Genomic DNA, 14,680 nt, shown 5'->3' with positions numbered 1-14,680 from the left:
GTAAAAACGGTTTCTGATCAATTTACTAAAAACGCCTAGGCCTAGGAACTTCAAACTTTGTATGATGATAGGTCGTGACCAGCAGATGACCCCTATTGAGTTTTGGGTCAAGGGGTCAAAGGTCAAGGTCATGACCAGTAGATACTTTATAACCCTTATTAATTGTTTGATCACTGGGTCAGACGTCATGCATAATAACCTTATCACATGACTAATTGGCTGCTGATAGGGGGCATACATGTTTTACAAACATATCTTGTTTATTCAAGGTGTACTATCTCAGTAAGGTATAGTGCAATGGCTGAATTGATGTATTTATGTATTTCGCGTGTTGTTTAGTTTATTTATTAAAGGGAAATGCCGGTCAGACTGATCTGTTTTCCAACTTGTTATTTCACACTTGTGCATGTATCATTACATTGTTTACAGCAGTTAACATCACAGTGAGAGGAAGCAGTGTTGTGTGGAGAGAGAATTATATCTATTATCTATATAAGGGCAGTGGTCCCATAGACCAGTAAGTGTAGCCTTATTTTATACTTTGGTTCAGATGAACCTGATAACATAGCCACTTATAATAACCATGACATGTATGTGTAAAATATGTTGATGTATCTTGTATTCATTTTATTCTTAAATTAATAGCTTATTATAATTGTTTGTAAAGAATATAGAGACATATGTATAAATGGCAATGATTTACTTCTATGATATTAAGATTATGATATATAGTGTTTTCATTGTTCTATGCATTGTATGTATGTTATAAATTTAACCTTATAGGAAATATGTTATGTTTAATTTATTTGCAGAGCCTATGTAAAGTGTAAAGTGGATTTACTATGTCTCTACACCTAGATGCAATAAAGTCTTAAAGAATACAGTGATTGAACTCCGTGTTTGTTTTATTATTAATATTATGGAACAAACCCCGGTAACATATGTTTTAGACCACTATTTTTAATTTGGGCGTTAATAAACTATTTAAATTGTACGGTGTCCTTATCGTGCCATTTAGAATGTCGTCCGTCGCGTCTAAGGGTAGACACACGACAATGCGAAGTGACATCGCGACAATGCGAAGCGACGCTCGACAACGCGAAGCGATATGCGACAATGCGAAGCGACGCTCGACAGTGTCAAACGATATGTCGCACTGTCGCCTAGAAATGTCGCGGTAAAAAAGGGCGACATTTAAGAAATGTCGCTTCGCGTTGTCGAGTGTCGCTTCGCATTGTCATTTTTATGATTTTTACACCGCGACGCTCAACATTGCGAAGCGACACTCGACAATGCGAAGCGACACTCGACAACGCGAAGCGATACTCGACAACGCGAAGCGACACTCGACAATGCGAAGCGACATTTGGAATAATATCGTATCGCATTGTCGTGCGTCTACCGGTGCTTGGTCAGAATTTACTAACTCACCGACAAACGGTGCGATCATGGAAGGGGTCGCACTAAACTGCTGACGAATTAGCTGACGATATAGATATATAGGAAACTGCTGACCAGTTAAATAAAGAAGGATTATCGGAAAATGCTGACCAGTTACACAAAGAAGGGAAACATTGAAGGTGTGAAGTTATATAAACACGCCGTAGGGGGTAATAAAAAGATGGGAAATTACTTTTATTCTTTTAATTATATTTTTAATTTTTGCATTTATATGACTATGTTTATAAACTAAATTAATATATACATTTAAAGTACCATAATATCATACATTTTAACACGGATTTACATTACTACATGTAATATAAATCCGTGATTTTAAAAGGATATATTAAACAGCTTTTTATACCTCTAAAGATATGCAAAAATTTGAATTAATGTTTTATAAAGAATTATGATGTTATGAGTTTTATCAAAATCTCTTGTTAGTGATATTCCAATAGAAAAATCTTGTAACGGAAAAAAAATGTATTTTCAAAAGCAATAATTGCAATTTGAATTAATATTAAATAAGTCAGCAGTGTTTTTAACTTAATTAAATGTCGACAAAATTTTATACAATATATTGAATTTCGTACATTATAAAATGAATTAAAATTTCACGACAAAATATATTTTTTTCTATATTTCTAACTGGTCAGCAGTTTCCCTATATATCTAACTGGTCAGCAGATTCTACTACATGTGTATATGTTTAACTGGTCAGCATTTTCTCGCCTGAATGTAAAGAGCGTTAAATTTGCTAACCATATAGAATAAGAAGAGTTTTACGGCTTAAATCAATTTGAAATAACATTAAATTGGTCAGCAGTGTTTTTTACTTAATTAAATGTCGACATAATTTTATAAAATAAATTGAATTTGCATACATAATAAAAATGAATTACAATTTCACGGCAAAATATATTTTTCTCTATATATCTAACTGGTCAGCAGTTTCCCTATATACGAGGGCTGTCCGGAAAGTTCGTAGACAAGGCTATAAAATTATTTTAAGCAGACATATCAATATGATGATTTAATACTTTACTTAAGTATTTATCTGCTACATATTTCTAAATTAAAAAACATGATAAAAGTAATATTCGCAAAGCGCCGATCACCATGGCAACATGATCAACGAACCACGGAGCACTTTGATTTCATGATGATAGCTACTCGAATAAAAAGTTGCTAAAAGATGTAATTTTAATGCAATCTCTCGTTTTAATTTTGTGACATCATAGGATAGTATAACATGATATTCAGTGTAAATTATGATGTCATACGTAAATAAACAGCTTGTTTACGGCGATTATTACGGAATGCCGTTAGGGCCATCGCCTATGAATGTGTTGATCTGAAACGCGATAGTCGATAGTACGATGGTGAAAACGCGAAATCACGAAACTACGATGGTGAAAACGCGAAAGTACGATGATGAAAACGCGATAGTACGATGATGAAAACGCGACAGTACGATACTACGATGATGAAAACGCGACAAACTATCGTGTTTTCACCATCGTACTGTCGCGTTTTCACCATCGTAGTTTCGTGATTTCGCGTTTTCATCATCGTACTGTCGAGTATCGCGTTTCAGATCAAACCATTCATAGGCGATGGCCCTAACGGCATTCCGTAGATTATAGGCAATGAAGGTGTACATTTTGTGTTGCAAAAATGACGTCAAATTAACGGACGGAGCAACGTAATGATATTTAACTTCATAGCAACGCTAATATGGCGCCAACTGAGATTATAATCTTTACCTTTAAAACAAAATTAACCATGAAATGTTAAAGGCAACTTGTGTTTAAATGAATAAATGTCAAACAAGATAAAGAAGCGGTGATGACAGGATATTGTATAAGAAACGCTCCAGAAGTGACCAAAAGTAGCATGGCTGAAATATCGTAGATTGCGTTACAACATTTTTTGAAAAAGGCAGACATCTTACACACAGTATGGGAACCAGTGAAATCTTTATTTTTAAATAATAATTTTAAATATGAAATGTATGAAGCAATAACATGTATTAAGTATACGTCAGACAGGTACCATGATGGCTTTTGAAATCGGAAGAAATTAAATAGTTGGTAAACATGAATTTAATTTGACGCCGTTGACGTTGTCAAAGTGCTCCATGATTATGTATATATGTTGTATGTAAATACTTTTAAAATACAAACGTTAGTCACAGTTCAGTAATTTTTGATAAATATGTGTTCGCTAGATATGTATTTTTATGCTGACAAAAAAGCGTATGTATTGTTTTACAATAAAAAATGAAGATGTATATGAACTTTCCGGACATCCCTCGTATCTAACTGGTCAGCAGATTCTACTATATATGTTTAACTGGTCAGCATTTTCTCGCCTGAATGTAAAGAGCGTTAAATTTGCTGACCATATAGAATAAGAGAGTTTTACGGCTTAAATCAATTTGAATTAACATTAAATTGGTCAGCAGTGTTTTTACTTAATTAAATGTCGACAAAATTTTATACAATATATTGAATTTCGTACATTATAAAATGAATTAAAATTTCACGACAAAATATATTTTTCTCTATATATCTAACTGGTCAGCAGTTTCCCTATATATCTAACTGGTCAGCAGATTCTACTGTATGTTTAACTGGTCAGCATTTTCTCGCCTGAATGTAAAGAGCGTTAAATTTGCTGACCATATAGAATAATAAGAGTTTTATGGCTTAAATCAATTTGAATTAACATTAAATTGGTCAGCAGTGTTTTTACTTAATAAATTGTCGACATAATTTTATATAATATATAAAATTTGCATACATTATAAAATGAGTAACAATTTCACGGCAAAATATATTTTTCTCTATATATCTAACTGGTCAGCAGTTTCCCTATATATCTAACTACAACTACAACTACAAATATTTTATTGCATTAAAACAACATGTTCCATAGCAATACAATTTTTTATACAAAGACATGGTTTACAGAAGAGCACAATAATATAATATATGTATCTGCATTAAAGATGACTAGTTATTTCGCAAGTTTGCATAGTATATATATTTTGCTAAATTATTAATTATTGCTTTTGATTTTGCACATATGAGATTAACAAATTCAAATTTCTGTTTAGTAGGCCACGTATAATAATATCTCTTTATATATTTTGATCTTAAGTCCTGGAATTTAGAACATATTAATACAAAATGATACTCATTTTCTATAAGACCGGCATTACAATTACTACACAATCTTTCATTTCTTGGTATATTTCTATGCCGTCCACGTTCAATAGCCAAACTATGAGAAGATGAACGAAATTTGGATAAAGCTACCCTAAATTTCGGTTCAACGATAAAATCCAAATAGTTTTCAAATTCGAATGAATGTTTAAATAAACAATATGTATCTAATCTAGACGAGTTATTAATTGAGGAATACCAACTTTGATAGAATATGTCTAAAATTCGTTGTTTAATAATACTAAATTCTATATGTATAGTAAACTGATTTTCCAACATATAAAACAAGCCAGTCTGCTCTAAAATAGTCTTAACAGTATATGCCCAGTTTTTACCACTATAAGTTACACCATTGTCGGCATCTGTTTTTTAACATAATAAAAATTTTATACAATATAGTTCTTTCATTAAGTTTAAGAAGTTTTAACCAGTATTTGATCAATATTAGTTTTCTATGAATGGACATTGGTGTACGACCAAGTTCACCATATAACACATCTACATTGGTTGATTGTTTCACACATAACAATCTTCTACAAAACTTTGTATGTATAATTTCTATGTTCGGACCAGCATGATGCCCCCACACTTCTGCAGCATAATTTAATGTTGGTAAAACAATACTATCAAATAAACTTATCATTTGGGAAACTGGAAGTTCCAACTGGTTACATACAATAAATAGATTGTGTAGTGAATATGACGCATGTTGCGCAATATATTTTTGAGTTCTGTTCCAGTTCCCATTTTTAAAAAGATACACACCTAAATATTTAAAAGATTCTACAATTTCAATTCTAGTGTTATACAAAAAGAAATCATAAGATGTATGTCTACCATTTTCAAAAATCATTACTTTTGTTTTAGATACATTTAATTTCAGATTCCACATATTGCAATAATGTTCTATATCATTCAAGATAGATTGTAATGAATTTGGATCATGTGTGAAAACTACAGCGTCGTCTGCAAATAACAACAAAAATACCTGTATATCATCAATGTTAACAATACCAGGAATGTTCCTATTTATATTATTTAATATATCATTGAGAAAAAATAAACACAATATGCTACTTGCTGGATCTCCTTGTTTTACTCCAATCTTAGAATTAATTAGATCAGAATGCATGTTTTTATATTTAACAAAAGATTTAACAATACCATACATTGACTTGATTGCACTTGATTGCACTTATTTTGTACTTATATTTTCATTCAGTAACTTTCTCCATAATAAAACCCTATCAATACGGTCAAACATTTTCTCCCAATCTAGAAATGCTACATAGAGTTTCTTCTTACTCGACAAAGTCTTTGTTATTATAGCATGTAGAACAAAAATACAGTCAATAGTTGACTTATTCCTTTGAAAACCATATTGATTATCAATAAATTTTTCATGTTTATCAGCCCATTTAATAAGTCTATCAACTAATAATAAGAGGATATTGTACATGATAAAATGCCACATATTTTCACGAGCCGGGACGGCGAGTGAAAATATGTGGCATTTTATCATGTTGAGTGAAAATATATACCATATTTCACGAAAAACGAAAAAATAACCTTTTTATTTAATTTCATTATCAAAGAAAAATGGTTACAAACCCTATTGCTTGCTACGCAACTGCAATTGTACAGCGCGCAGTAATATATTATTGCGTCTTGTTTTGCACGCGATATATTTGGCGCTACATTGTGACGTCACGTAAACAACTGTTTAAACGTCTGTATAGCGTTAATAACTGAATTTAAGATATTGGTGTTCGGATTAATTTTCTTAGTTAGACCATTTTCTATCATTCTAGATAGTTTTCAAAGCAAAATTCAACAAAAAGTTGTTTTTTATTTATCAGATTTTTCAAACAAAATGGCGAAAGAAGTCCCTTAAAATAAATATGAGTTTTAACTCCGCCCACTTTCATATTTTTATTTCATATTTATTTTTTAAAAATATGAAATATATTTGACTGATATAGCACCATATTTCATGGATAAAATTAAATAATTTTGAGTATATTTTGGACAAAATATTATTTAAGGTAATTCCGCGAAAGTTTTTTGCTTCATGAGCTCCACCTTTAAAAATTGGTACTATAATACCTTCTCCCCAGCATTCAGGAAATACGCCATCATTAAATATTTTATTATGAAAGCGTGTGAGAAATGGACAAATTATATCAATTGAATTTTTAAATACTTCTGCAATCAGATGGTCAGTACCTGGGCATTTGGAATTGTTTTGCGAAAATATTGCATTTTTTATCTCCATCGATGTAAATTCAACATCTAAATCATTATCATGTATGTAATCATTATGTACATCATTATTTTCATGATCATACAGTGGTGTAGAACCGTACAAACTATTAAAATGTATATACATATCATCAATACTTATGTTTCTATTTTCTATAGTAGGTTGCCTGTATTGTGTTCTCACATTTCTCCAAAAAGACTTTGGGTTACATTTTGCTAATTTTGACACTCGTTTCCCCTCTGTCTTTTTGAATAAACGTTTACATCTAAGTTTTATATTCTTATATACCTTTCTTTTATTTATGAAAATGCTTTTATTCTCGTTCGTTCTATTTCTCAAAAATACATTTCTTGCTCTATTTAATGCTTTTCTGGCCTCATAGCATTCATGGCATCTCGCCACTCTTTGGGTATTTGTACTCCAACACCATATCTATGTTGCTTAAGGACATCCTTCATATGGAAAGCTGTATTCCTTTCTATTTCTCTGTGACTATACTTGTGAAATTTCACAACAATCGGTCTTGGATTTTCGGGTTTGGTTAGTGTACCAAGGCGATGGGCTCTATCAAACTCTATCTCAGTACTGATTTTTAATGTATTTTTAATAAATTCTTTTACAATAGAGGCACATGAATTAGGGTCTGTTGCTGTATCATATGTTTGTGGCGAAACATTAATATTTTGGTCAGTGTTATTTGTAGAGGAACTTGTTAATAACATGGATGCTTCCGGTGATGTGGTATGTACTTCCGGTAAGCCATAAAATATTAGATTGTCCTTCATATTTCTAAATTCGTTGTCCAAGATGCGTGTTCTAAGTTCTTCCTGGGTTTTACTTAATGTTTTGATTGTAGAATTTAACGTGTCACATGATTTTGCATGGTCTTTACACTATCTTTAGTTGACGCTAATTCTGTTGTTTGCTTATCATACTTTTCACTGATAAATGTACTGTTGTTTTCTACATCGCAAACTCGCGACTCTATACTTTTTACCTTAATATCTAGATCATTGAGTTTCAAGCACATTGAGTTTACTACTTTTTCAATATTGTCAATTTTATCAAGTCGGGAGTCGATCTTATCAAGACGGGAGTTCATAGTTTCCATCATAGCTATAGCCCATGGTGGAGTTTGGTTTGTACCTTGATTCATCATTGGTGTACCTGGCGGTAGTGGACCAAGATATTGTTGATTATACTGATACGGAGGTGACTGCAATAATTGTCCAGTAAATGATTGTTGAAAAGTTCCATTAGTACTCATTTCACTATTTATTTTACTTACTGTTGGTGTATCGTATACAAATATGTCACTACTGTCCTAGGATGATAACTTGAGCCTTTGTTTACATAACAAAGACCAATAACAATGCGAAAAATAGGTTAGGCAGATCAATGCCACAATCTATAAAAATGAAAATAAAACTACATGTTATCATATGTCTTGTTAGCGCAGCAGGTAGAGCAACCGTGTCAGTAATGAGTTTATCCGTACAGACAGAAGTTCGACTCCTGGTACATTTTTTTTTTACCTCAGAACAGTCATTGTTTGACCGGTTTTATGCATACATGAATATGAGTTCGAATATTTTATTTCACTGTGATCAAAAAATACAAAAAGAAAAAAGAATAGAAATAAAAAATAAATATATACTATAAAATATATATCATAAGAAGAAAACAAAAAGGAAAACGAAAATAAATGAATAATTATAATGATAAAAAAACAGAGCAAGAAGAAAAACCTGTGGTTATAAAATGGCACTACTTGGGGTTCGAACCTATGAGAACAAAACTCTAAAAGTTACAAATAATTTCGATCTACCGACAGAACCATAACGGTTATACGCAAACGATACTGTAAGAATAATGCTATATAGTATTTGTAAGTGTTTACTTTTACGATATCGGATAATAATCCAGATAACCCCGTTTTTGGACTTTCCCATGTACCGTTAAGACCAAATTATCATCCTAGGACAGTACGTTGTTTCTTTCGTTTGTTTTGATTGTTTACGTCATCACTATCTCTGTTACTGTCCTAGGATGATAATTTGTTTTAATATCTAACTTTTCAGCAGATTCTACAATATGGTCAGCATTTTAATAACATATTTTTGACTGTTTATTGTATTTTGTCATAGATAAATCAAGAATGACACGTCGCGTGTGAAATCGATTTTAATATGACCTTGGGACATATCGATCTCGATAAATTATCAGTTTAATGGATATCTGTGGAAACATGTTGTTTATAATGTAATAAAAGCTTATTAACTATAACAATTAGCACATTATTAATTTTTGTTCAATATTACTTATACAATTATACGAACAACAAATAAGGAAACAGAAATAGAGGATATTGAATGAGTGTAAGTTCAATACTGAATTTATTGCACGAGTTGAATAAAATTATATTATGCGAGCCTCTGGCGAGCATAATATTATTTTATTCAACGAGTGCAATAAATTCAGTAATGAACTTACACGAATTTAATATTCTATTTATCACATACCCAAAATAAAGACCGTTTAAAGAGAAATAAGAGTCATTTTTCATTGACGCGCCTATAGTATAACGCTAACATTTAGCGCGTCATTACACTATGTTTGTATAACGCTAATGACGTCACGTCAAAATATATGCACGGCCGTGCAATACCATATTTACGGAGTCGCAAAATCGGCACGGGTGTGTGATAAATCACTTTATTTCATATTTGCACTAAATACGACATAATAATTATATTTTGTATATGTACATGTATATATTTTAACCTATGATGCATTAAGAGGTTAATACACGGCAGGTGAGGGCCGGAAGGTGATAATCGGCCCGCAAAATGAATAATGGACCCGAGGGCTTTAGCCTTCCGGCCCTACTCTGACGTGTATTAATGTCTTTAATACACTTGGATGATCTAATAGTAGCATTTAAAAAAAAGAAAAGAAAAAAAAACAAACCAAGTTCTTTCGTTGAAATTCTTGTCTACTCTTCTACTGTTCTGTACAGAGATGTTTACTGTTTGTGTGTTCAAAGCAGTAGAATCTAGAAGCAAGTTTTATTTTCATTTTTTTCGGAATAAATTTGACGTATTATTTCTTCAAATTTCAATAGTAACAAAAATGTGTTTGTACAAATACGCTTAAGCTCTCATAATAAAAATAAAGCGATTCGTGCTGACAACCTACTTTCAATTTTACAGTTAACTGTTTGATGACGTAAAATATGACGTCATTGTTTCAGTTTGTGCACGTGTACATGTTCTGCGGGCTGATAACTAGTTCTCGGCCCCGGGCCGCAAACTCATAATAGGTCACGTGACACTCATAATCAGTTGAAATCATAGGCAATTTTGTTACTATATATAGTAACAAGTGTATTAAAGTTTTATACATACTTGAAACAAATTATGATTTTTCGTACATCATATTTTGACTACATTTTTAAAATTTTAACCAATATATAACACGTTGAAGAAAATTCATTAAGGTACTTAAATAAAATATTATATCAAAATAAATTGAGAAATATACAGTATATATCAATTGAATTTTTTATAATTAATATGTATCATTTGTAATATTGACATCTTGAAAAAACATTTTATCAAGTATTTCTCGACCTCGCCTGTAATATCACCAAAGGCAATTTGACACCTTCAATGTTTCCCTTCTTTGTGTAACTGGTCAGCAGTTTTCGATAATCCTTCTTTGTTTAACTGGTCAGCAGTTTCCTATATATTCTATATCGTCAGCTAATTCGTCAGCAGTTTAGTGCGACCCCTTCCATGATCGCACCGTTTGTCGGTGAGTTAGTAAATTCTGACCAAGCACCGGTAGACGCACGACAATGCGATACGATATTATTCCAAATGTCGCTTCGCATTGTCGAGTGTCGCTTCGCGTTGTCGAGTATCGCTTCGCGTTGTCGAGTGTCGCTTCGCATTGTCGAGTGTCGCTTCGCAATGTTGAGCGTCGCGGTGTAAAAATCATAAAAATAACGCGACATTTACTCGACATTTTAAAAATGTCGCTTCGCGATGTCGAGTGTCACTTCGCATTGTCGAGCGTCGTATCGCATTGTCGCGTTGTCGTTTCGCATTGTCGAGTGTCGTGGTATGCACTTCTACCAACCTCGACACTCGACAATGCGAAGTGACAATGCGACAACGCGAAGTGACATCGCGACAACGCGAAGTGACATCGCGACAACGCGAAGCGACGCTCGACAATGCGAAGCGACACTCGACAACGCGAAGCGACATTTCTTAAATGTCGCCCTTTTTTACCGCGACATTTCTAGGCGACAGTGCGACATATCGTTTGACACTGTCGAGCGTCGCTTCGCATTGTCGCATATCGCTTCGCGTTGTCGAGCGTCGCTTCGCATTGTCGAGATGTCACTTCGCATTGTCGTGTGTCTACCCTTAGACGCGACGGACGACATTCTAAATGGCACGATAAGGACACCGTAAAATTGGTATATCTGCTTACAATATCAATACAGTTTTACAGTCATATAGATATATAATATTATTATTATATATATAATTAATTATGCAAAAGAAACTTTGTTTTATATTTTAATGTGTTAAGACTTCATTATAGGTGCAAAAATATATTACTTAAACAGTATCAAGTTAAAATAGACCTTTGAGATTATTCCTTTATAACTTTCTATCATTATTTCGGATCTTCAAACTATGTATGCTCTGAAAAAAACATTTATCGGTCAGAAATACAAAATGAGTGTATCAATATAAAACACGGACATATGATACATATTCTTACTAATAAGCCATGTAAAAACGTACCTACATCAATAGAGCAGCATATGCATACACAGGCGCTTGACACATAATCAAATATTTTACATAATCGGTCTATATATATATGTATATAAAGATATAAGGCCCCCAACGAAACTAAAACATCATGCAGAACAAACAAGAACACTGCTGCAATAAACGACCAGATCACGGTTATCTCTTTCTGGTCGCCATCTGAAAGGATCAATCCAAGTGCCAACGCTTTTTATTTCATAAAAATCCATCAAATAGCAAAGAAATAGGAAAAAGTTTCGCAAAATGCCATTATTTTCAGTTCATGTCGTTTTCGACGTCCAGTCCATTCATGTATACAAACACGATTTTTGATCGATTTTTACGAAAAAAACAAAAAAAACGGCTAGAATTTCCACGTACTTTCCATAAACAAACTCTTTTCCTATCGATCTGCGAAGTCTTCACTGATCAAATGCCCTCTTCGTACGTAATTCATTAAAAAATACACAAGGATCTCGCTTGTGACAGTGTTTTATCGCCATGTATAGCGCATGTATATACTGTTCCGCTCTGAATATTATATAAGGATTTGATTGGTTAAGATAATTACCGGAATACTATTGACCAATCGTATAATACTATTTCTTTGCTTCATTTATCTGTCACTTCAAATTCCAAATGGCGCACTTTACTTGACCTCCGCTTCTACAACCAATATTTTTTAAATATTTGCGTACAAAGAGGGTTCTAGTTCAATTTAGACTTCGCAGATTGATAGAAAAAGAGTTTGTTTATGAATTTTATGAGGAAATTTTAGATGTTTTCTATTTGTTTCGTAGAAATCGATCAGAAATCGTGTTTGTATACATGAATAGATTGGACGTCGAAAACGACATGGATTGAAAATATTGGCATTTTCTGAAACTTTTACTCATTTCTTTGCTATTTGAAGAATTTTAATGAAATAAAAAGCTTTAACGCTTGGATTGATCCTTTCAGATGGCGACCAGAAAGAGATAACCGTGATCTGGTCGTTTCTTTCAGCATTGTTCTTGTTTGTTCTGCATGATGTTTTTGTTTCGTTGGGGGCCTTATATCTTTATATACATATATAGACCGATTATGTAAAATATTTGATTATGTGACTAGCGCCTGTGTATGCATATATCGCAGAACATTAGTTATACAATCTCAAAGAAAGATCAGAAATATTAAACAACATATTTACTGTTATCATATTTCATTTTAGAGGTAGTTAATGATCAGATAGACGCCCTTTCCCATATACTTAAAACGTTTATATCAGCAATTTAAACAACCGATTTACTGTTATCATATTTCATTTATGAGGTAGTTAATGATCAGATAGACGCCCTTTCCTACATTCTTAAATCGTTTATATCAACAGTTTACAAGGCAGATGTATAATTGCTACAAATTTAAAACATCAAAATAAAACGTGTCAAAAATTTGTTGTTATTTGTTTCCTTGATTCTTTAAAGGAAGATAATTAAGAAAAGGTAAAGTTATTTTCACATGTTTTTTATGAAAAGTTAACCAAAGCAAAGAACAAAAATAAACAATAAAAATAATAACCAAAACGTAAAATATGATATAAAACGCATGAAAATCTTTAAAGGTAAATCATTCACATTATCACGTTAACATTACTCACTTCATTGGAAGTAGTTGTCAAAGCAATTTCCATTTATAATTTTTTTTGAAATTAGGTGACACTATCAGGGGAAACATAATAAGTAAATAAAATGAATATTCTGCATTCGCAGGAAATAAAACCAGGTAAAAGCAATATATAAAGCCTATTTACCAAACGATAGCAAATCCTATGCGTAGGAAACAACCATCCAGGCAGTAGGCAGGTGGTGTCTGTTGATTAACGTCAACACTGCTATGTCTGTTATGTTATTTACACGAATTAAACCGCAAGTCATGTAAGAATTTTTATTAGAATTATTTATTTTAACAGAAATAGAATTCTCAACTTTAATATTGTGTGGGCTGATATTGAGAATTTTGAAATTAATTCCTAGAAAGCCTTCAGTGTTTTAGTGTTTTGTCCTTCTTAAATGTGATGACACAAAATGTTCACGTGACACTCCTCTAACATCATGCCTTCGTTATTAGATTACATGATGAGCGATTTATTTTCCAGAGATTACGTTCGAAAAAGATAGAAAATGCGGTTTAAATATAGCAAAACAAATTGTTTAGTGTTTGTGTTGTAAGTTAAAATGGACTTCACAGAATTGTTTTGACATGACAGGACTGGGAATATTGTTTCGAGATGTTATATCATCAGCTTTTGGTCTATATTAATAATTTGAGTGAAATTTTCTACAATTCGCTCATCCCGTTTTTTCCAGAATAACTATTTTGATATTGGCTTTCACTTAAAAATAACTTTATGTTGAAACGTATGTAGTATTACACTTACATAAGCGCGCTTTACTCTATATTTTATAATTTAAATGTCACATGGCTTTATAAAACACCTGCGCTGTTGTTTATGCGATAAAAGTCATTACGTCGTATATCCAGATTGATAGATTAAAAGAAACATTTGAAAATTCAAAAGTGACATTACTCAAGATGAAAATAGACAACTGTGCATACTTCAAGTAAGTGAGTATCCTTACCCTCAACAGTTTTCGTAAGATGTGACATGCAGTCTTAAATAATATGTATACTTCGCTATTGTTTGATAACAATGCAAAGTGGTTCACATACGAAATTATCTAATGGAATGAGAGCCAGTGAAATATCTGATATATTATCAAATAGACGTGCAATCATTAGCACTTCCACGTCTCATGTATACACATAGGAATAAAGTTCCTTAAAATAACCCTGAATCCATATGTTATGACGGTCTAGTAAATTACTTTTAAAACCAGGCAATACACACTAAATGAATATGTATTTGTCTTGAA

The 14,680-nt window shown here is 32.3% G+C and overlaps 1 long non-coding RNA gene across 1 annotated transcript; it reads left to right on the top strand.

The window, feature by feature from the left end:
- Positions 1-261: 261 nt before the first annotated feature.
- Positions 262-892, top strand: LOC132724561 (uncharacterized). The gene is made up of 2 exons (XR_009624926.1): positions 262-517; positions 813-892. It is a non-coding gene; the product is annotated as an uncharacterized LOC132724561 (long non-coding RNA).
- The last annotated feature ends 13,788 nt before the right edge of the window (positions 893-14,680 follow it).

The sequence above is a fragment of the Ruditapes philippinarum genome, unplaced genomic scaffold, assembly GCF_026571515.1.
Source record: "Ruditapes philippinarum isolate M1 unplaced genomic scaffold, ASM2657151v2 ctg9451_1_1_1_1, whole genome shotgun sequence".
NCBI classification, from domain to species: Eukaryota; Metazoa; Mollusca; class Bivalvia; order Venerida; family Veneridae; genus Ruditapes; species Ruditapes philippinarum.
The sequence above is the reverse complement of the archived record's forward strand: the minus strand, read 5'-3'. Positions and strand labels throughout refer to the sequence as shown.